This window comes from Petromyzon marinus, chromosome 58, assembly GCF_048934315.1.
Source record: "Petromyzon marinus isolate PM22_M1 ecotype Great Lakes invasive population chromosome 58, UKy_Petmar_22M1.pri1.0, whole genome shotgun sequence".
NCBI lineage: Eukaryota > Metazoa > Chordata > Hyperoartia > Petromyzontiformes > Petromyzontidae > Petromyzon > Petromyzon marinus.
Window position 1 is genome coordinate 7,918,059 of NC_133724.1, and position 24,687 is coordinate 7,942,745.

Below are 24,687 nucleotides of genomic sequence, written 5' to 3' on the forward strand. Positions count from 1 at the left end.
CTGAGTGGCGACTTGCCATCAACTGTCAAGTAGCCTCAAAGTGCACCTTGCCTGACACTGCCCCATGTTGTATTTCACGAAACTGATCTCAACACCGCTGGTAACAGTCATTGGCAAGTCCAACCGGATTCGACATCCTCCAATCCCACATGAGCACATCTCTACTGTGACATGGCCCAGCAGTGACATGGCCCAGCAGTGACACCACAGCCTCCACGACCACCAACTCAGCATCAAATGAATACCTGTAGCAAAGTTTAAACATCACCTTTGGAGAAAGGCGGTCGTGCGTGGTGGTATCCACCCATCCCGTGTACCGTGCCGGCCTTCATAAGTACTCACTAACACCACTTGTTCCAACAGTCTATTAAACGCTATACGGGGACTGTTTGCCTTTGTATACCCCTGTCTGTGTGTGCGCACATGTATGTACATGTGACCGTGTGTGGGTAATGACGTGTCAGTTGATGCTTTTAAAGGTTAAATGGGGATCGTTGTCTTTGTGATTTTCAGCCTCCTTGTGCTTCGGTACCCTCATGTTCATGGCTCCGGAGGGGCACCTGGGTTACTCGTCCACCTGCTCAGCGGACATGTGGGCTCTGGGTTGCACGGTGGCGGAGATGGCAACCGGAACAGCGATCTTTGACCCCATGAACTTTCACGACCAGTTGGTGTGCTGCATGGAGGTACTGCCCACACAGCACCTCACTCGTGAATGATAATAGATTATTGGTCACGTAATGATTTGGGCATTTTTTTACCTCCATTTTCTGACACATCCAAGCATAATAAATTGTCGTGCAAGCACAAACTTAAACAGCTCTTTGCTGTTTAGGCTCACCACCAGTAATTTGAAGAACAATTCTTCCAATCAAGTTTAGAAATTAAATAGGTTTTACTTGAAGCTACATCCAGCACACTTGCAGGACCATAACTCGTGCACACAATGGCCTACTTTCAAATAACGTCATGGGATCATTACATCCACTGCGAATAGAGAAGACGGCACGTAGTAGTTTAAGGTTTGTACACATCGAAAGTAAAAACTGGGTGGCTGGATTTGAACCAAGAACCTCCAGCAGAGGAGGCAAACGTGCTACTTCTGGGCCAAGGCATTACCACTGCCCTGCACCTGTAGGGGAACCGTGGGGAGTGGTAGCGTAGTGATTAGTGAACTGTGCTACGAACCTCGTGACCCGAGTTTGATTCATGCTTACCACCAAGAATGTTGACAAATACCTGAAATGGACATAGGCCAACAGCGTTATATAATCATGTGGCGTGTCAAGTACCTATTGCTATGGGACCCATCCTCTAGTGTGCCGCATTGGCCTTAATAGGTGCTTACTAAAAGCACTTGCCACAACAGTCAGTTACATTTATACGAGACATCTTTGTTTCTTGTGTGAACCGTGCGTAGGTCCTGGGGCTGCCTCTGGACGACTTGGTGAAAGCCGCTCCTAGAAGAAACAAACACTTTGGTAAGTTGAAGGGACAGGCTGACTGGATTGCGTTTGAGGGGGTGCCCCAGAACTGTTATATTTTTGGGGGGCTAACTTTGCACATGGTTTGTAATAGATTTTCCGGCAAAACCACGTAATGATATGACCATTTGTGTCGTTAAGATCCTTCGACACCCGACATAGGCAAACAAATGAAAGTTGAATGTGTAAAGTGTTTCACAAACCAACTGTTCTTCTTTTAGCTTAACCACCCATAAATATTTCAACTTCGATTTTTACAACCAACTTTTGCAATTAGATGCAACTTTTGCAATTAGATGCAACTTTTCACTTGAAACTGCGTCAAGCATCATCAGGGCAGGATGCAAGAAGTCGGACTGAAATCCAGGCAGTTAGCCTTGAAATGCTTGTACATCTGACATTCGGGTCCTACAGCAGAAAATGTGGCTCAGTCATTAAGCGGCCAGACCCAAATATCGATAATGAATCGTGCATATGCTCCTTTGTCGTACCAACACCCATGCCAGATGATGCCAAACATTCCATTATAAATGTATGGTTCATTACAATAAATAATAATAATTAATAATAAATATTATAATTATTACATTTACTGTGCCATTATTTTAGCATGAGATGAGCTGGAATGAAGGTGCTGCTATATTTCAGACGGTCCGCAGTAGTTTCACAGTAGTGGGCGATGTTCCATTATACTTCTCATGGAGTAATTTTCAGTTTCATTTTTCACATTGGGACGCAATGGCCAACTATTTTCTAATGACGTCACGGGATCTGGAACGTCCACTGTGAAGCAAACAATGCGAATTTTGTTATGGTAAATACACCCTACAAACTTCTATAACAAGCAGCAAAATTGCTACCACTGGGCCATGGCATAGTGCTACAGCATCGCACTGTTGCGGCATCGCTGCCGGTGTGCAAGGGCTACGTAGGTTGTGTGACTGTTTCTCCTGTCTGTGCGTGCTACCTGTAGAATCCGACAAGCAGCCAAGGATGTTTGGTTTCCATCGAGTGCCAGGGAGTCGCCCGCTCTGCTTGCTGCTCGCAAACTACGGCCCGGAGTTTGTGGACTTCATCAGCAGCTGCCTCCAGTAAGGGCCCCTCTCCCCCACGAGGATTCTCGCATCGGTCACTCTGCTCTAAATGATGAGCGACCGCTTTCCTCCAGCAAATAGCTCCATCCCTCTCAAGCAGAATCAGAAGCCCTATTATTGCATAGACTTACATGATACATATACTTACACTGAGACCTAGACTCTTATCATCTTCGAAGTCAAAAGTCCACAATTGCTCATGTCCGCAACCACGTCCCTTGGCGTTTCCCTCTTGGCTAGACCGCAGTAGCGCACGGGAATGGATAAAATGTGATGTACGGTGGTTTGCGTTGCCGTAGAATATAGGCGAGCGCCCTGTGCAATGTAATAATGATTTTAAGGTGGGACAAGGATAATAGATAGAATTGGGGAATGTAGACAGCTGCTTTTATTTTATTGACGTTTGCTTACCTCGGAAGGCCTCACTGAGCCTCAAGACTCTTTTTCAGGAGGGTCCTGCCAAGTTTGCGTAGTGGGGGGCGATGATTTCTACGTACAGTCATACCTCGGTATACGACCGCTTTGGAATACATCGAATTTGGTATACGTCGTGTTTTGACGAGAAAAAAATGTCTTGGGATACGACGTCTTGCTTGGGATACGACGCGCTTGCTAGAACTTGTATGGGTCGGGATGAGTCACCGCATACCCGCGTATTCCCCATTCACGACTGAAACAAAGCGCCACTCCTCAGTCTGCCTGTACAGTGGATCTCTGTGAATTTTCACGTCTTTTTTGTCATTTTAACGTGAATTTTTTGTACATTCATTCAACTCCTCTCAGCAAGGTAAAGTGACGTTAAATTTTATTTTTATTTAAATTTATTTGAATTTATTTATGCATTTATTTTAATGTATGTACATGCATTTTAGTAATAAGGAGTGTCTAAATTAGTTTATACAACACTATTAATATTCTTGGTTATTTCAGTAAAGTCACGTAGAAGGGAAACAATAAAATAATAAAAATATAAAACAATAAAATTCTCACGACGTTTCGACTGTAACACAAGCAATCATCACACCTGATTATTGTGTTGCAGTCGAATCATCACACCTGATGATGATTGCTTGTGTTGCAGTCGACGTCGTGAGAATTTTATTCTTTTATATTTTTATTATTTTATTGTTTCCCTTCTACGTGACTTTACCGAAAGAACCAAGAATAGGAATCCCTGCAGTCACAAAAGCTTTAAATCAAAACCCCATTAATGTTTAATATGCCATGTAAAATATCATTTCTTATACTCTGGAACGGATTATTTCCTTTCTCTTTATTCCTTATGGGAAACATTCGTTTGGTATACGTCATTTTCGGTATAAGTCCGACCTTCTGGAACGAATTAACGACGTATATCGAGGTACCACTGTACATTCAAATCGAGTAACTTGAGGGGTGCCATGCTTCAATGCCATGGTGGTGTCAGATGTAACACTTCCACTTTAGTTTGAAGGAGTCGGTGGGCCCACACGGTGAGATTGGCCATGGGCCCCACACCCCCTATGGAAGGCCCTGCTGAGAAGCAGTAAATTCTTTAGTCTAATTTTGACCGTGATGTCAGCACACAATGGCCTACTCTTGCAAATTACATGACAGGATCTTTAACATTCAATATGAAGCAAACAGCGAGTATTTTTAGGGTTCACACACCCGCTGCATTAACCAGGACAGCCACTGGATTTGCACTGTGACCCTCTGCAAGACACAGAAAACAACGTGCTAATGCTGAGCCCCGTCACTGCTGGGCCATGTCACTGCTGGGCCATGTCAGAGTAGAGATGAGCTCATGTGGCATTGGAGGATGTGGAGCTGGTTGGACTTGGCCATGAATGTTACCAGCGGCGTCGAGTTCAGTTTCGATAAATACGACACAGGGAAATGCCAGGCAAGGTGCACTTTGAGGCTAATTGGCAGGTGGACGGAAGTCGCCACTCAGCAACAGAAGGTGGAGGAGCAACGCTCACAACGAGCAGAAAACCGAGCGTCTAATACGCAGCAAAGTGGCAGAGTTGGGAGCACAGGTGGTGCATCTGCCATTGATCACAGCAGCAAATGGTCAATGATGATGATTTTGGTGATCATCACCAAAAGTGGATGACTGCTACTACTGCTGACATTAGTTCTTGGACCCGGTGAGAGGAGACGAATGTAAACCCTCCAATCATCGTCACTCACGGCGTGTGCCGCGTCTGTCTGTGTGTCTCAACAGATGGATCCCGGCTTTTCGGATGACACCGGATACAGGCGCTGGCACATAAATGGCTGCAAAATATTGGCACAGGTGAACCTGGGCAACCCGGAGCAGCTGCAGTTAAAAACACGGCAGCCACCATCACCGCCACCGCCCCCACTATCACCACTACAACCATCACAACCACTGTTGCCGGCATCACCACCACATACACCACCACCGCCAACTGCCACCATCACGGTCGTCGCCACCGCTGACTTCGGACTGGTCTCGCTGTGCGACAGGGAGAGCGACAGAACCTCTGCAGCTGTTGTGCCACGGTAAGCCGCTCTGCGTGTGTGTCCTGTGTTTACATTATTACTTCTTATCACTTTCGGTAATTACCAAGGAAAGCCCTACTGTGTCTTAAGATGTTGTGAATGTTGCGAAGCAAGGTGAAAATGCAACGGGGATATTTCACGCACGGATGATCGGGAGTTGTAACCTTGTAGAGTAATAACGAACGATAGACGGGATATGAAATGGTGTCGTGTCTGTCCCTTCACAGGTCAACTCCTGCGCAGCCCTCACTCACCCTGGCCTCTGCAGCGAAGACGGAGATTGCGGAGGAGAGCATGGAGGAGAAGACGGAGTTGCTGGTGCAGGAGGCGAGAGAGCAGAAGAAGAAGAAGCGGTCGCGACTTGCTCGCGTGGGACGAGCAATCTGCTCTTTCTTCCGCCGCCGGCTGCTTTGTGGTGGAGTGTCCACTGCAGAGTAGCCATGACGACGCAAGGGGTGGTGATGATAGATGTGTATTAGTATCATCACCACCACTATCACCACATAGACACACACACTTCACCCTCTTCCCATCCCAAGATATACATACACACAACACACACATACACACCGCATGCCCACATACACACCACACGCCCACATACACAACACACACACATACTACACACACATGGGCTGCTAGGCCTTGCCATGGTTGGTCGTCCGGGTTTCACAACCCAGCCAACCCAGCCTCGCTTGCCAGAGGAACTCACCAATGTCCAGAACTTTCAAGGATCTGTGAGTTCCTGGAACTGTAATCCGGCCTGGTTAATCCCAGGATGGATCACAGGCAGGACACCCTGAACGTTGCAAAATGGCGCAGACGATCCTTGGCAGCAGCCAGCGCCGAACCAGCAGTGACAGAATGCTCACCCGCGGACGCCAGCGATGGACCAGGGGACAATTGTAGCCAAGACACTACACCCCACACACGCACACACCATACATTATGATTGTTATTGTAATATACGTTGTAAAATTTATTTGCAAAGATACATTAAACAATGTTGCCTCGTTTGATGGTGCGGCCTGGGTTCAATGTGTCTTCGCTTGTGTGAAGTGTCTGGAGAAGACAGGTTGTGGAGGAGAGCATGGAGGAGAGAACGGAGTTGGTGGAGGAAGGGGAGGCTGAAGGGAAGGAGGGTGTTTGTTTTTGTCATTGTACAGCTCTTGGAGATGCAATTGTATAAAGCTTAGAAAAAAATGTACTATCTTATATTATATAAATTTATACAGCGCCTTATTCATAAACAATTGATGGCTATTATAAAATTGTGCGTACCATGATCGTGGTTTAGATAAATAGCGGGTTTATGAAAATTTGTGGTGTAGTTATTGTGACAAGAACAGGCGGGAGCGGTTAAGGAGGGGTAGTGATAGGAGTTGGGGTAGTGATAGGGGTTGGGGTAGTGATAGAGGTTGGGGTAGTGATAGGAGTAAGGGTGGTGATACGGGTGTTTATAGGAGTTGGGGTTGGGGTAGTGATAGGGGTTGGGGTAGGCCTGGTCGTAGCTGGTGCGCCAGAGTAGCAACAGTATGATGGGCTCGGGAGAACTGTAAAAGTTTCACACGAAGGCACTCTCGTGTTAAATATGAACTAAGACTCCCACCCCCGCGTAGACTGCTTCAACTCGTACATCGACTCCCATCACTCAGCAAAGCCACACCATTGTTCACGACCACCACGCGCAACCATCACCACACGCACGCGAACTGCGTGAGGATGACAACTGCACGGCATTCACCACCATGATGGGGATTTTTGGGTCGTGCTGGCCAACACCCCCCCTCCTTCCCCCCCGTGTGCCATGCCAGCCTCCATATAGGTGCTGCTCGCTAATTGCACTTGTCCCAAGTCTGTAAGGGCTATACGGGGCATCTATGTGTGTATGTGTGCATCAATATCCCCCAATCTCATCCTGATCATTCCATCGGTCTCACGTAACCAGATGGGAGCGTCATTTTGGAATGCGATATCATTACGCTGGGTTACCCAGGAATCCCTCACGGAGCTGAGACTCCGGACCATCTCCGTGCCCTTCAGCTTTTATTCTCTGTGCTTCGTCAGTGTCCACATTTCTGATTTGATTCACGTTATGCAGATCTCAAAATGTAAAAAAAATAGTAATTTCTTATTTCTTCTTGCAGGAATCAATTCGTTTCCCAACAATGGGAAGGCAGTACTACAGTTCATCAATATATAAAAAAAATATCCCTCAAACCTTTGGCAATTAAAATATTTATTACACAGCTGCATTAAGCTTTACATGTGTAATTAAACCTCCAATCATTGTAATCCAAAGACAAATATCCCCTGTAGAGCCTTAACATACAGTTGGGGCAGGTGCTGTTAGCAAGCGCCTATGATGGCCCGCACAGCACACGAGATGGGTGGCAAGAACCACGTCCGACCGCCTTTGTCTCCCCAGTGGCGATGTTTACACACTTCACCAGGTACTCATTTGAGGCTGAGTTGACCTAGGGAGAGGCCCAGCATCAGTTCAGATAATCATCACTGCTGTTGGCTGTGAGCGGGTATCTAACTCGGGTCACAGGGTTCATAGAACTGAGTTAACCACTACACCACCGATCCTCCATACCTTGTAATAACGCACATTAAAACACACCTCAACTGAATTATAAGACGCATACAATGCAAGTTGTACAAATATTCTGACACAACTACAGCCCCCATTCACGACTATGTGGCAGTGAGATCACCACAGCGCTTGTGCCAGGCTACGTGCACGTTGTAGCCACGTGACGTGCAGAAGGCCCACTGACAGGTCATGAAACAGACCAAGGTGTTGTGGGTTAACCGACTGAGATGGCAGGCAGATGAACCACCTGTGCTCCCCACTGTGCCAACTCGTTCAGTTTTAGCCGCCTGGAGAGCCTCTCGTTGTTGTGAGCGTGACTCCTGCGCCCTCCGCTATTCTTGGACGCTGCTTCCAACTGCCCAGTAGCGTCCATCAAGAGCTTCCTCCTCATGAGCCTGATAAGACACACTCGCTTACAGGAGCACAAGAAACACCCATTAATGGAGTTGGCGAAACATCCTACTGTAGGACCGTATAGCTTGGGAAATTGTTGGCAGTGGTTCTGCCTGCCCTTCCAGCGTGTCTGTGCTTTCCAGCAATTCTGAATCATTCTCTCTGCTCTCTGTGAAATATAAACAAAAGGCATTACATGCAAAAAAACATTTCAATTTCATTAATAGTTAAACTACCATTTTAAAGCACAGGGGAAGAAACGTGAGTCTTATAATTAGAATGATACGGTGGGCACTTTGGCAGAGTGCAAGGGCTGTTTTGGAATACTTGAAATTCACCCCAAATGAAAATTATATTAATTTGGCAAATAATGAAAATTACACGGGAAGGTAAAGTGCCCTGGTGCATCTGGAAATCTGGCGAAATCCTCAAAACTAGAGCCCGACATATACATCAGTCGATATTTGACTTTTATTTTAAACCTCGTTATCGACATTTTATGCCACCAATGTGCCCGCATGTTCGTTTGTTTCTCAGTCCGCTTGTTTTGGGGAGGGTCGCGGCGGCAGCATGTTGAGTAGGGCGGTCCAGACTCCTTTTCCCTGGTGATAGACTCCAGCACTACATCACTCTACACTACTACACTATACACTAAACAACTATACACGACACTTTTATACACAGACTCTAGCTCTTCCTGGGGAATTTCCAGCCGTTCCAAGGCCAGCCAAGCGACATTGTCCCACCAGCTTGTCCTGGGCAGCCCTGGGGTCTTTGCCTTGTGGGACGTGCTGCCCGGGAGAGATCCGAGGAGAGTCTCCTGGGACCACGATGTTTGATACGTTAAAAAAATGAATGAAAGAAATATATTCTTTGTCCTGTAAATGACAGTACGTGATGATCATTTTCTCTTGGCCATTTTTCTCTAGTTATTTATCTATTCATCTTTTAGTTTTATGATTTGCTAAGTGTTGGTTTTGTTTTTGTATCGTCCGCATAAAGGATCGCTTAATTCGATGTTTCAGCGTTGTGGGATGGCAATTGCGTAAAATGAAAATATTATTTGCTAAAGGATCCGGTAGAGGAAGTTCTAATACAATCGTGAGGTGGAGAAGTTGATGCGTGCACATTCGTTGCTAGCATGTTCGGGATACTAACAATGCTGTAGGAGTGACCCCATCATGACCTCACCAACTCTTCCCCACGACATCAGTCTCTGTACGTAGCCTATTCCATTTCGCAACAGTACTCGAGAACTGAACTCTGATGTCTGAGCACTGCCAGACTCTGCCAAAATAGATTAAGTTCAATTTGCAAGTACTGTATTGTTATTCTTGGTTCTTTCGATAAAGTCACATAGAAGGAAAACAATACAATAAAAATATAAACCAATTATATTTTTACATAAAACAATTAAAACAATTATATATTATATAAAACAATTATATTTTTATTATTTTATTGTTTCCCTTCTACGTGACTTTACCGAAAGAACCAAGAATATGAATCCCTGCAGTCACGAAAGCTTTAAAACAAAATTTACTGTATTGTTTTTCAACTTTTTTTTACGTTGAATCCATTAAAAAATAATTGATGTGTGTATTTTAATTTGTGTGCATGCTCATTCATATAATAATTTAAGTTAAATGTTCTCAAATATGGAACGTTTAATAAAATTAGAGGTTTTCATGTTGATTAAAACATTTAGCATTTTTTTTAATACAAAACATCAGTTGATATATTGGCAATCGGTTGACTGGGACTCTCCGATCGGTATCGACATCGAACCCAAAACAGCTGGCATAATTCGGGCTCTTGTAATCCGGTTATTTTTTTTATGAATTACTTGAAAATGTTTAATCTGGGGAGAAAAAACATTTTATGATGCTGAATGAGCGATTAACATACCACGATGGCGAAGATGTTTAGTTGCAACCATGAGGCTGAGGGGTCGTAATGGCCAGCTCCGTGATACTGAGCCAGCAGCACTGAGAACCTGGGTTCAAGCCCTGGGTCTGGCTGTGTCTCTCAGGTTCATAACGGCTGGGTCAGAAACACTGAGCCAACACTGCTGAGAACCTGGGTTCAAGCCCTGGGTCTGGGTGTTTCTCTCAGGTTCATAATGGCTGGGTCAGAGACACTGAGCCAACACTGCTGAGATCCAGGGTTCAAGCCCTGGATCTGGATCTGGATGTCTCTCTCAAGTTCGTAATGGCTGGGTCCGAGACACTGAACCAACACTTTGGAGATGCTAGGTTCAAACCCTGGGGCAGGGTGTCTTTCTTGGGTTCATAATGGCTGGGTCAGAGAGACTGAACCTACACTGCTGAGATCCTGGGTTCAAACCCTGGGGCTGGGTGTCTCTCTCATGTTCATAATGGCTGGGATTGATTACACCTGGCCACAAACGGGTATAAGGGTGACCGCGCAAAGCGCAGGGAGTTCTCTCCCAACACGAAGACTGAAGCCCGGGCTGAAAATAATATGCCATATAAAATATCATTTCTTATACTCTGGAACGGATTATTTCCTTTCCCTTTATTTCTTATGGGACACATTCGTTTGGTATACGTCATTTTCGGTATAAGTCCGACCTTCTGGAACGAATTAACGACGTATATCGAGGAACACTGTACATTCAAGTCGAGTAACTTCAGGGGTGCCATGCTCCGATGTCACGGTGGTGTCAGATGTAACACTTCCGCTTTAGTTTGAAGGCGTCGATGGGCCCACACAGTGAGATTGGCCGTGGGCCCCACACCCCCTATGGACGGCCCTGCTGACAAGCAGTACATTCTTTCGTCTAATTTTGACCGTGATGTCAGCACACAATGGCCTAATCTTGCAAATTACATGACAGGATCTTTAACATTCTCTATGAAGCAAACAGCGAGTATTTTTAGGGTTCACACACCCGCTGCATTAACCAGGACGGCCACTGGATTTGCACTGTAACCCTCTGCAACACACAGCAAACAACGTGCTAATGCTGAGCCCCGTCACTGCTGGGCCATGTTACTGCTGGGCCATGTCAAAGTAGAGATGAGCTCATGTGGAATTGGAGGAAGTGGACCTGGTTGGACTTGGCGATGAATGTTACCAGCGGCGTTGAGTTCAGTTTCGATAAATACGACACAGGGAAATGTCAGGCAAGGTGCACTTTGAGGGTAATTGGCAGGTGGACGGAAGTCGCCACTCAGCAACAACAGAAGGTGGAGGAGCAATGCTCACAACGAGCAGAGCACCGAGCCGCTAATACGCAGCAAAGTGGCAGAGTTGGGAGCACAGGTGGTGTATCTGCCATTGATCACAGCAGCAAATGGTTAATGATGATAATTTTGGTGATCATCACCAAAAGTGGATGACTGCTACTACTGCTGACAATAGTTCTAGGACTCGGTGGGAGGAGACGAATGTAAACCCTCCAATCATCATCATTCACGGCATGTGCCGCGTCTGTCTGTGTGTCTCAACAGATGGATCCCGGCTTTTTGGATGACACCGGAGTAGGCGCTGGCACATAAATGGCTGCAGGATATCGGCACGGGTGAACCCGGGCAACCCGGAGCAGCTGCAGTTAAAACCACGGCCGCCACCATCACCGCCACCGCCGCTGCCACCACTATCACCACTATAACCATCACAACCATTGTTGCGGGCATCACCACCACATACACCACCACCGCCACTGCCACCATCACGGTCGTCGCCACCGCTGACCTGGGACTGGTCTCGCTGTGCGACAGGGAGAGCGACAGAACCTCTGCAGCCGCTGTGCAACGGTAAGCCGCTCTGCGTGTGTGTCCTGTGTGTTTATATTATTACTTCTTATCACTTTCCTTAATTACCAAGGAAAGCCCTACTGTGTCTTAAGATGTTGTGAATGTTGCGAAGCAAGGTGAAAATGCAACGGGGATATTTCACGGACGGATGATCGGGAGTTGTGACCTTGTAGAGTAATAACGAACGATAGACGGGATATGAAATGGTGTCGTGTCTGTCCCTTCACAGGTCAACTCCTGCGCAGCCCTCACTCACCCTGGCCTCTGCAGAGAATACGGAGATTGCGGAGGAGAGCATGGATGAGAAGACAGAGTTGGTGGTGCAGAAGTCGAGAGAGCAGAAGAAGAAGAAGCGGTCGCGACTTGCTCGCGTGGGACGAGCAATCTGCTTTTTCTTCCGCCGCCGGCTGCTTTGTGGTGGAGTGTCCACCGCAAAGTAGCCATGACGACGCAAGGGGTGGTGATGATAGATGTGTATTAGTATCATCACCACCACTATCACCACATACACACACTTCACCCTCTTCCCATCCCAAGATATACATACACACAACACACACATACACACCGCATGCCCACATACACACCACACACACGCCCACATACACAAGACACACACGTACTACACACACATGGGCTGCTAGGCCTTGCCATGGCTGGTCATCCGGGTTTCACAACCCAGCCAACCCAGCCTCGCTTGCCAGAGGAACTCACCAATGTCCAGAACTTTCAAGGATCTGTGAGTTCCTGGAACTGTAATCCAGCCTGGTTAATCCCAGGATGGATCAAAGGCAGGACACCCTGAACGTTGCAAAATGGCGCAGACGATCCTTGGGAGCAGCCAGCGCCGAACCAGCAGTGGCACAATGCTCATCAGCGGACGCAAGCGATGGACCAGGGGACAATTGCAGCCAAGACACTACACCCCACACACACCATACATTATGATTGTCACTGTAATATACGTTGTAAAATTAACTTGTAAATATACATTAAACAATGTTGCCTCGTTTGCTGGTGCGGTCTAGGTTCAATGTGTCTTGGCTTGTGTGAAGTGTCTTGGAGAAGACAGAGGTTGTGGAGGAGAGCATGGAGGAGAGAACAGAGTTGGTGGAGGAAGGAGAGGCTGAAGGGAAGGAGGGTTTTTGTTTTTGTCATTGTACAGCTCTTGGAGATGCAATTGTATGAAGCTTAGAGAAAATGTACTATCTTATATTATATAAATTTATACAGCGCCATATTCATAAACAATTGGTGGCTATTATAAAAGTGTGCGTACCATGACAGCGGTTTAGATAAATAGCGGGGTTATTAAAATTTGTGGTGTAGTTATTGTGACAAGAACAGGCGGGAGCAGTTAAGGAGAGGTATTGATAGGAGTTGGGGTAGTGATAGGAGTTGGGTAGTGATAGGGGATGGGGTAGTGATAGAAGTTGGGGTAGTGATAGGGGTAATGGTGGTGATACGGGTGGTTATAGGAGTTGGGGTTGGGGTAGTGATAGGGGTTGGGGTAGGCCTGGTCATAGCTGGTGCGCCGGAGTAGCAACAGTATGATGGGCTCGGGAGAACTGTAAAAGTTTAACACGAAGGCATTCTCGTGTTAAATATGAACTAAGACTCTCACCCCCGCGTAGACTGCTTCAACTCATACATCAACTCCCATCACTCAGCAAAGCGACACCATTGTTCACGACCACCACGCGCAACCATCACAACGCGCACGCGAACTGCCTGAGGATGACAACTGCACGGCATTCACCACCATGATGGGGATTTTTGGGTCGTGCTGGCCAACACCCCCCCTCCTACCCCCCGTGTGCCATGCCAGCCTCCATATAGGTGCTGCTCGCTAATAGCACTTGTCCCAAGTCTGTAAGGGCTATATGGGGCATCTTTGTGTGTATGTGTGCATCAATATCCCCCAATCTCATCCCGATCGTTCCATCGATTTCACGTAACCAGACGGGAGCGTCATTTTGGAATGAATATGATTACGCTGGGTTACCCAGGAATCCCTCACGGAGCTGAGACTCCGGACCATCTCCGTGCCCTTCAGCTTTTTTCTCTGTGCTTCGTCAGTGTCCACATTTCTGATTTGATTCACGTTATGCAGATCTTAAAATGTAAAAAATATAGTAATTTCTTTTTTCATCTTGCAGGAATCAATTCGTTTCCCAACGATGGGAAGGCAGTACTACAGTTCATCAATATATCAAAACATATCCGTCAAACCTTTGGCAATTAAAATATTTATTACACAGCTGCATTAAGCTTTACATGTGTAATTAAACCTCCAATCATTGTAATACAGAGACAAATATCCCCTGTAGAGCCTTAACTGACAGTTGGGGCAGGTGCTGTTCGCAAGCGCCTATGATGGCCCGCACAGCACACGAGATGGGTGGCAAGCACCACGCCCAACCACATTTGTCTCCCCAGTGGCGATGTTTACACACTGCACCAGGTACTCATTGGAGGCTGAGTTGACCTAGGCAGAGGCCAGGCATCAGTTCAGATAATCATCACTGCTGTTGGCTGTGAGCTGGTATCTAACTCGGGTCACAGGGTTCAAAGATCTGAGTTAACCACTACACCACCGCTCCTCCATACCTTGTAATAACGCACATTATAACACACCTCAACTGAATTATAAGACGCATCCAATGCAAGTTATACAAATATTCTTACACAACTACAGCCACCATTCACGACTATGTGGCAGTGAGATCACCGCAGTGCTTGTGCCAGGCTACGTGCACGTTGTAGCCACGTGACGTGCCGAAGGCCCACTGACAGGTCATGAAACAGACCAAGATGTTGTGAGTTAACTGACTGAGATGGCAGGCAGATGAACCACCTGTGCTCCCCACTGTGCTAACTTGTTCCGTTTTAGCCACCTGGAGAGCCTCTTGTTGTTGTGAGCGTCACTCCTGCGCCCTCCGCTATCCTTGGACGCTGCATCCAACTGCCCAGTAGTGTCCATCACGAGCCTCTTCCACATGAGCCTGACAACACACACACTCGCTTACAGGAGCACAATAAACACCCATTAATGGAGTTGGCGAAACATCCTACTGTCGGGCCGTAGCGCTTGGGAAATTGTTGGCAGTGCTTCTGCCTGCCCTTCCAGCGTGTCTGTGCTTTCCAGCAATTCTGAATCATTCTCTCTACTCTCTGTGAAATTTAAACAAAAGGCATTACACGCAATAAACGTTTCAATTTCATGAATAGTTAAACTACCATTTTAAAGCACAGGGGAAGAAACGTGAGTTATAATTATAACGATACGGTGGGCACTTTTGCAGAGTGCAAGGGCTGTTTTGGAATACTTGAAATTCATCCCAAATGAAAATTATATTAATTTGGCAAATAATGAAAATTACACGGGAAGGTAAAGTGCCCTGGTGCATCTGGAAATCTGGCGAAATCCTCAAAACTAGAGCCCGACATATACATCTGTCGATATTTGGCTTTCTTTTTTAAGCGTCATTTTTAAGCATTTTATGCCACCAATGTGCCCCGATGTTCGTTCGCTTCTCAATCCGCTTGTTTTGGTGAGAGTCGCGGCGGCAGCATGTTGAGTAGGGCGGTCCAGACTCCTTTTCCCTGGTGATAGACACCAGCACTACATTACTCTACACTACTACACTAAACAACTGTACAAGACACTTTTATACACAGACTCTAGCTCTTCCTGGAGATTTTCCAGGCATTCCCAGGCCAGCCGAGCGACATTGTCCCACCAGCTTGTCCTGGGCAGCCCTGGGGTCTTTGCCGAGTGGGACATGCTGCCCGGGAGAGATCCAAGGAGAGTCTACCGGGACTCCGATGTTTTATTACTTTAAAAAAATAATGAAAAAAATGAATTATTTTTCCTGTAAATGAGAGTATGTGATGATCATTTTCTCTTGGCCATTTTTTCTCTAGTTATTTATCAATTCATCTTTTAGTTTTATGATTTGCGAAGTGGTGCTTTTGTTTTTGTATCGTCTGCATAAAGGATCGCCTAATTTGATGTTGCAGCGTTGGGGGATGGCAATTGCGTAAAATGAAAATATTATTTGCTAAAGGATCCGGTAGAGGAAGTTCTAATACAATCGTGATATGGAGAAGTTGACGCGTGCACATTCATTGCTAGCACATTCGGGATACTAACAATGCTGTAGGAGTGACCCCATCATGACCTCGCCAAATCTTCCCCACGACATCAGTCTCTGTACGTAGCCTATTCCATTTCGCAACAGTAGTCGAGAACTGAACTCTGATGTCTCAGCACTGCCAGACTCTGCCAAAATAGGTTAAGTTCAATTTGCAAGTACTGTATTGTTTTCCTGTATATTTTTTACGTTGAATCTATAGCAAAAATTGATGTGTATTTGAATGTGTGCATTCTCAGTGCCAGCAGCACTAAGAACCTGGGTTCTAGCCCTGGGTCTGGCAGTATCTATTCTAGATTTGAAGCTTTCGTGACTGCAAGGATCCATACTCTTTGGTTCTATTCGGTAAAGTCACGTAGGTAAAATAAGGTCTGAGGGTGGAAGTCTGGATGGCGTCCGATTCAAATTTCTCCATGAAAACATTGGCTATCACTGATACCAAGGTTCTTTGCAAACCCACGGGTTTTTATCACAGATTTGTTCACGAGGCAATTCAGATCTACAAACACAGACACAATTTCAACCGAGAAGATGGTTTCAAATTAAGCAACCATTGGAAAGATGTTCTAAATCGAACCAAACATTAAACTAATTTTCAATGGTATAGTATATTTTTTCAAGTAGTGGTACCCCAAACTTTCGCAGCACATGCGGGTGCATATGCACCCACATGTTCACCCCCTCTACACTTTTCATCATTTCTAGATTTAAAGCTTTCGTGACTGCAAGGATCCATACTGTTTAGTTCTATTCGGTAAAGTCACGTAAAAAACAACAAAAAATAAAAAAAAATTAATGACGTTTCGGCCACAACACAAGTGGCCTTCATCAGGTGAAGGGACCAGACTGTCTAAAGGACAGCTGGAGTGAACACACTCCAGCTTGGCTGTGTTCACTCCAGCGCTATCCTCTAGACAGTCTAGTCCCTTCACCTGATGAAGGCCACTTGTGTTGTGGCCGAAACGTCGTGAATTTTTTATTTTTGTTTTTTACGTGACTTTACCGAAAAGAACCAAACAGTATACCTTTCATCATGCTAAGTCCGCCAATTAAAATGTTTCAAGTAGTGGTACCCCAAACTTTCGCAGCACATGCAGGTGCATGTGTACCCGCATGTTCACCCCCTCTACACCTTTCATCATGCTAAGTCCGCCAATTAAATGCTAATTTTTATGCTAATTCCTTTGTCAAGGCACCTTAATCCCTCTCACACAGCTTAAAAGCCGTGGTCTGAGCTTGGCTCTGTTTCACTCCAGCGCAGTCTTCGAGACAGTCTGGTCCCCTTCACCTGATGAAGGCCGCTTGTGCTGTGGTCGAAACGTCGTGATTTTTGTTGTTTTATTTTTTACCTATGTGACTTTACCAAATAGAACCAAAGTGTCTGGGTGTCTCTCTCAGGTTCATAATGGCTGAGTCAGAGACACTGAGCCAACACTGCGGAGATCCTGGGTTCAAGCTCTGGGTCTGGGTGTCTCTCTCAGGTTCATAATGGCTGGGTCAGAGACACAGAAGCAACACTGCTGAGATCCTGGGTTCAAGCCCTGGGTCTGGCTGTGTCTCTCAGGTTCATAATGTCTGGGTCAGAAACACTGAGCCAACACTGCTGAGATCCTGAGTTCAATCTCTGGGTCTGGGTGTCTCCCTCAGGTTCATAATGGCTGGTTCAGAGACACTGAGCCAACACTGCTGACATCCTGGGTTCAAGCCCTGGGTCTGGATGTCAATCTCATGTTCATAATGGCTGGGTCAGAGAAACTGAGGCAACACTTCTGAGATCCTAGATTCAAACCCTAGGTGTGGGTGTCTCTTTCAGGTTCATAATGGCCTGGTCAGAGACACTGAGCCAACACTTCTGAGATCCTAGATTCAAACCCTGGGTCTGGTTGTCTCTTTCAGGTTCATAATGGCTTGGTCAGAGACACTGAGCCAACACTGCTGAGATCATGGGTTCAAGTCCTGGGTCTGGGTGTCTCTCTCAGGTTCATAATGGCTAGGTCAGACACTAAGCCAACACTGCTGAGAGCCTGGGTTCAAGCCCTGGGTCTGGATGTCTCTCTCAGGTTCGTAATGGCTGGGTCAGAGACATTGAGCCAAGACTGCTGAGATCCTGGCTTCAAGTCCTGGGTCTGGGTGTCTCTCTCAGGTTCATAATGGCAGGTTAGAGGCCATAATGGCCTTTGAGAGGTATGTCTGAGAACAGAGCTGTAGAGCTCAATGGGCTTTACACGAGTTATACACTTACGGCTTGTATAGTAATAGGTTCAAAGTATTCTTGTTATCCAACCCAAGGAACGGACAAGATCACAGCTGACGACCTTCAAAACAAAACCTATTACTGGTGTTACACGCTAAGAACAACCGTAATATGGCAGTGGGATGAAGGGGCCTCCAAGAATAAACACCTCGATCGAGACCAACAGCATCGCACCCCCTGGCTCAAACATTCCTCCTCGCAGACACTGGCGGTGCGATCATCAGCCGAGTCAGAACATCACCAGGAGGCCGTTGCGTCCATCTCCCTCGCCAATGTAAAGTTCAAAACGCGAGCCACAGCAGTGCGACTGTGGCCAATGCAACCCAGACTATGTACAGTGAGTGCAGTGTAGTCACTGTAAGTCTGCACTCCGTCAACGGAGGAACAGCAAAACGACACGAACTCTGTCTGCTGAAGGTCTCCCGTCGCAAGGAGCAGACGTTGACGTCGGCATTTAGTTCCTGAACATATTGCCAGACACAAGAATGGAACGGACTGCGTGAGGCTATTGGTCTAAATGCGTCTCCGTGCAAGTGTAGGGCTGTCCACACAAGTCGATGGGTCTCTAGGCGAGTCTGGGGATATCTCTGTGAGTCTGAGCATCTAGTAAATAATCTGGGTCAGCATGTGGGTCTCTATGAGTCTATGGGTTTCTAAATAGGTACAGTAATTGGTATCAGCGCAGAGACCATCAAATTGCCACACGTGAGAACCCGGATTAATCACGGTTGCACAGTTTGATTCCCGCATTGGAACCTGGGATCTAAGCGAAGTTAAACACAACACAGGCCTGCAAAGTGAGGGACATTAAGTCGATCAGTTGGGGACTGCGGGTCTCTATGCGAGTCGAGGAGTCTCTACGTAGGTCAAAGAACTTGTGGCCGAGTGAACGCAGTGGGTGAATGAGAAAGGCAATTGAAGGGCCGACTCAGGCACTGCATTGCAAGTCCACTCTGCCAACACGCGTTGTGCGGTGGGTAAAGTGTCGGGACTCTCTCAACTTTACACAAGGATGTACTTGCCGACGTGGAAGAGTAGGCCAAAAGCAATAAATACACCTCCAGAAGCGCTTCTCCAGAGCTTGCTCTCGTCGTACCCGTCCTCCAGCAGCGGCGAGAGCGAGCACTTGCAGGGCTGCACCTTCACCCCTCTAGTGACGAAGTATTTTGTACACATCCCGTCAGCCACGCGGCCTGAGTCGACCCAGAGCTAAGGGCCCAGGACCGTCACCAATGACGGCCACGACACCCGGAAGAGGAACGTGGGCTGCCATGACGTCACTCACCCACGTGGCCGCGTGGCGCCGGAAGTTGTAAAAGGGGGCGGGGATCTCCGTACTGACGTCACCGTGACGCAATATCCTACGACATCCGGTCTCGGACCACGTGCCCTCAATGTTCGAGAGACACGTGGAGGAGACGGACGCAGAAGACAGCAGCTGAAGCCACTCCGAGCGAATACTCGAACAGGTGAGAGTGGAAGAGGTGTGGCGAAAGAGCAGCAGAGTGGGAACGAATCAGAGTGAGACTTGGTTACACTCGGCAGCTTCATGTGTTAAGGATGTGATTTTGTGTTCATGATGCAAGTCCGTGTTGATGATGTGAGTCCGTTTTGTTGATATGAGTTTGTATTGATGATGTGGGTCTGATGATTTGGGTCCATGTTAATGTGTGTATATAAATAACGGAACAGTTAGACTTCTCCACAAATATGTATGTCGCCTGATGAAACTTGTGGTAATTATGGGCCTTCCATAAATGAGGTCACGCACCTTGGGGAGGGGGGGGGGGTCAGACATTTGTGACGATGTGTAACGAGGCGGGAGGGGGTTTGAGAAATGTGACGCCACGTTAAAATGCGAAACTTTTAACATAGGCAACACATTCTACTTAATTAAATAGACTTTTTAATACATGTTTTCTCCTACAACATCAGTGCACTACAATGACAGTTTAAAGCGATTTGAAGCATGTTTATATATTTTTTTTGGGGGGGCAGAGCTTTGTGACGTCATATTTGAGGGGGGGTCTGACTTTTTGTGATGCCGTTTGACGAGGGGGGGGGGGGGGGGTCAAAAATCGTCCAAAATCGCATGAAGTCATTTATGGACGGCCCCTTAGTGGCTAAACGTCGTGCTCAAATTGTAAATGTTGTGGCTTGGCTCTGCAACGCACCGGTGTTCTGTACTAGTGACTAATTGGCATGTTCTGTTTAAGTGACAACCCGTACTAGTTGTCTGTGTCGGGTGGTGGCGGGTTTTAACGACACATTTATATATTTAACCCAAAAAACCCTCTATTATGGATGATATTAGTCGTGAAAGCCTACGTGTTAAACTGTGTGTTGTGTTGATGATGTTGGTCCGTGTTGATGATGTGAGTCCGTGTTGATGATGTGGGTTCGTGTTGATGATGGATGTCCGTTTTGACGATGTGGGTTTGTGTTGGAGCTGTGGTTAAATCATGGGATGGGGGAGCATAGAAGTGCAGTACAATGATGGATTTTGCTGCTCTGTCTCACCCCATACTCACCCCTCTCAACCTCTCGTGATAGCTATCCCTGTGGGTCACAAGGTGGCTCAGAACTTGGTCTGCAAGTGGCCATTAGTCTGCCAGTAGAGGGCGATGTGCAATCCCAAATGAGTAATTATATAAATGTTCAGGATTTCACGATATAGAGATGTGAATCTTATTGAGAAATGATCGTAGACTGTGTACGACCCTAGACTCGTCTCCCGCTTTCCTCACAGAAACCCAGAAGGTGTGAGACACAAACACTCTACGAAACTTGCTCTGCACGTCGCCAACATGGAGGTACGGCACCTCAACTCGCGTGGTGATGTATGGGCGAATATGTGATTCACGTGCCTGTGTTCTCTACTCTCTCTCCTCACAAATTCTGCCTGGCTGTGTGTCTACCTGCCTGTGTCTAGGTATCAAACAGTGTCTGACTGAGATCCTGTCTGTGTACCTGAATGTCTATTTTAACCAGAACATCTACAGCATTTTTATCTCTCCACTGCTGAATGAAGGCCTCCCCAAGCCGATGACACCTCTAAATATCCTGTGATATAATATTCCGTTCAGCTCCTGCTAGCTGAGATGATTTTATCGCTCCTTCTCCAGTTGGACGATCTCTCGGAAGTGCTCCATTACTTGGCTGTCACTGTTATTTTCCTTGACCATTGGTCAACATCGCTTATTGCCACAATGTGTCCTTTTTATTAAGAGTTTGACTGTTGTCATTCACCTGCGTATATTCTCTATTCCATGTGTTCCTCTTCCAAAAACAATCTGCAAATTAATACATTGGGATTACACCCAGTAACATTACACACTGCTAAAAAAACATGCCAGGACCCTCCTGAATTTGGAAGCGAAGATTTCAGAAATGCTGGCTCAGTGCTCAATAACTGCACTTGCTCCAACAGTTTGTTAAACGCTATATTGTGGACATTTGTTTTTGTGTGTGTAGTCAAGCCAATCGAGAAAGATACAGAGGAAAGACGTGAGATGGAGTGCACTCTCAGACTCACAAGACGGAGCCACCATCCAGTGCAAAACCCCGCATGGTAATAACAATTATGGCGAACATCATATCAGCCATGTTGCATTGGTGATGTCACATCGGCCATGCTACATCGTGGAGTGCGGATGTGACGGTGGCAATGTTTCATGGAAGATGTCCTGGTTGCCATATTCTAGAGGTGACTTTAAGTGAGCCATATGGCATGGGTAACATCGTGCTGGTTTTCTTGTACGGGTGATGTCAAGTTGTCCATTTTTTACATGGAGGACATTGCGTCAGCCATGTTGGTTGGGGGATGTGAAGGTAGCCATATTGCATGGGTGCTTAATTTTGCTTTCAGCTGATTGGCAGCTGATTGGCCTGTGTAGTGGAAGTGTTGCTGTAATACCTAGCAACCGTGCTTATAAAAGTGAGAGTTACAATTTAAATACAACTCACATATTTACGTAAGTCTGTTTTCTCCTTCGTTGTCAACCAGACTTATGACAAAATGATTAATTTATTTCCTATGTCCCAATGTGCTTTGACACGGCATCTAAAGTTTGGACAGCAAGGTGTTACAGTGGTAACACAGCAAGAAGGCGTGGGTTTGATTCCTGACTCGGATGTCACTGCATGTTGAGTTTATGTTCTCGACCTGTTCCGCACGAGATTCCTTCAGGGACTCCAGTTTCCTCACGTAAAAAAACAAACTGTTACTGTCATTGGCCAAACTTTAAAGACTTAACAATTACCAGCAGCTATTCAGTTCTGATTACACCATCAGCCCCTATTGTAATAACTCGGCAAGAACAAGGCTGTCCGTGGAAAACCTACTTCTGTTCCTCCCTTAAATAAAAGCCATCTCTTCTCCCTTGCCCATCCTACTGCTACTCTCTGACTCTGTCCCTCAGCTGCAATCAAGCCTACCTCAACCCATATCACTACCTCGACCCCTATCATCACTTCTATCACTACCTCTACTGCTGCTCCCTAACCCCCGACCCTCATTCAAGACCAGGCCTACCCTCACCCCTCCTTAACCTCTCATGCCTGTTCTGCTGTCACCATACCTACACCACCACTTTTAATAACCCTGCTTTTTGTCTCAACTATTATCATCTTATGCACAATGTTGTAATTGGTGTAATGCACATTGGAATAAGGCGCGATATGAATCTAAGATAAGAAACAAGCATAGTAATAATAATGTATTAATTATTGTTTTTGTTGCCATTTCTGCAGAAATTTTGCAGCTCTACGGCAGCTACCTGAAAGAAAGTGAGCGAACAGAGCTCTTAGCCATGCAGGAGATATGGTACTTTGGGCTCCAAAATCAAGCTCGGGGCTTCTACAATAATGGTTACGATGATGAAGACGACAATTATATTCCGGTAAGGCACTCCACAAAATACCCGCCTTGGAGGCGATGCCATGGCTCGGTGGTAGTGGGCTTGCTGCTCGTTGCAAAAGTCTGTGGAATAAATACGGCAGGCCACCCTGGTTATTACTTCGGGTGTCATCATCATCATAAACATCGTCATCACATTCAGCATAATCAACTGCGCACGGTATCATTATCGCGTTATCAGGTACACCATCATCAACGACAATGTCCTCACACCACAGTGTTGTCACACACTCGTTGTATCTGGTATTGGCCAAATATATAAATGCTGAAAAATTACCTGCATATATGCAGTTGGTATTTGATGTCAATGTATTTACTCTGGAAATACACTTTGATTCTGATAGCAACATTGCCATTAAATTTTCAGGACGGTTCTGACAATTTATTGCAGTATTTAGCGAGGTTGCTGTGTGTAAAACCAATTGATCAATTTGCAGGTACGTTTTCAGCATGGTTGGTCATCACCGGTTACATTGTGAGTGTTTATTACCAATGGGCAGATTTCAAAGAACCAGCATGTAAGCCATGCAGAACAAGGGGAAAGCATACAAACTCTACACACTCACAATTTTCTAAAGAGGGGTAGAAAATAACTCCACGCAAAAAGAGACTGAGCTGCACATTTAACCCAGGCCCTTCGTGCTGTGTGCCAAAAGTGTGTTGAAAATGGTTATCTAGCATGGCAAATGAGCACATCAAGTCTTGTCTTCACCCTTCACTAGAATTGACAAAGCTCGGCTACTTCAGTAACTCGTGCTCCTTGTCACTGCATGGATTAAGTCTCTCTATGCGTTGTCTAACGAGCACTGATTGAATGAGCCTCAATTGAATCGGCACTTAACCACTGTGTGATTGTTGCGCAGGTTAAACACGAGCACCTCAACTTTCGGTATGAGGTGCTGAAGATCATTGGGATGGGCGGTCAAGGCATAGTGATCAAGTGTCTTGACCACAAGACAAACACCCTAGTGGCGGTGAAAATCCTGAGCATTCCACTGAGGTAAGACTCCACACTGGCCCATGTCATAATCAGGCTGATGTTATTAACGTGAATAAAAGGGAAGGCAGGGTGGCACAGTGGTAACATTTGTGCCGCACAGCATGAATGGCCCGAGTGCCTTTCTGAGTTTATATCTCCATGTTTCGCATCGGTTTACTCCAGAATTTCCAGTTTCCTCTCGAAGATAAAAAAACCCATACAATTTAAGCAGGCTTACCTAAACATCCCAATGCTGAAAATTACAACCGAATTTAAAGTAACATAGGCCCCTACCCTGAAACTACTGCAGGCTGTGTCTGTGAATCATAGCACCTCTCTTTGCGATAGCCTTGAATTTTGAGAGCCATATTCATAGTCACGACCCAATCTTTTATCATGAATATTAATTGGCGGATTCATCTTAACATACAAAGGATCTCAGAGCTTGGGAAATTGTAAGCGCCAGCTTACTGCTTGGCTGCCTTCCCACTTGTATGTGGATGCTTACGCATCTGA

General features: G+C 46.2%; 3 long non-coding RNA genes across 4 annotated transcripts; 1 reads left to right on the forward strand and 2 right to left on the reverse strand.

Moving 5' to 3' along the window:
- Positions 1–876: 876 nt before the first annotated feature.
- On the reverse strand, positions 877–5,511 carry LOC142905714 (uncharacterized). The gene is made up of 2 exons (XR_012929731.1): positions 5,344–5,511; positions 877–1,460 (listed from the first exon to the last, which is right to left on the reverse strand). It is a non-coding gene; the product is annotated as an uncharacterized LOC142905714 (long non-coding RNA).
- An 8,585-nt stretch (positions 5,512–14,096) lies between these two features.
- On the reverse strand, positions 14,097–19,472 carry LOC142905747 (uncharacterized). 2 transcript variants are annotated; one of them, XR_012929777.1, is made up of 2 exons: positions 18,631–19,472; positions 14,097–14,868 (listed from the first exon to the last, which is right to left on the reverse strand). It is a non-coding gene; the product is annotated as an uncharacterized LOC142905747 (long non-coding RNA). The 2 variants fall into 2 exon arrangements; XR_012929776.1 differs by having other exon boundaries at positions 14,097–14,887.
- A 192-nt stretch (positions 19,473–19,664) lies between these two features.
- Positions 19,665–21,839, forward strand: LOC142905748 (uncharacterized). Its single transcript, XR_012929778.1, has 3 exons — positions 19,665–19,743; positions 21,024–21,087; positions 21,749–21,839. It is a non-coding gene; the product is annotated as an uncharacterized LOC142905748 (long non-coding RNA).
- The last annotated feature ends 2,848 nt before the right edge of the window (positions 21,840–24,687 follow it).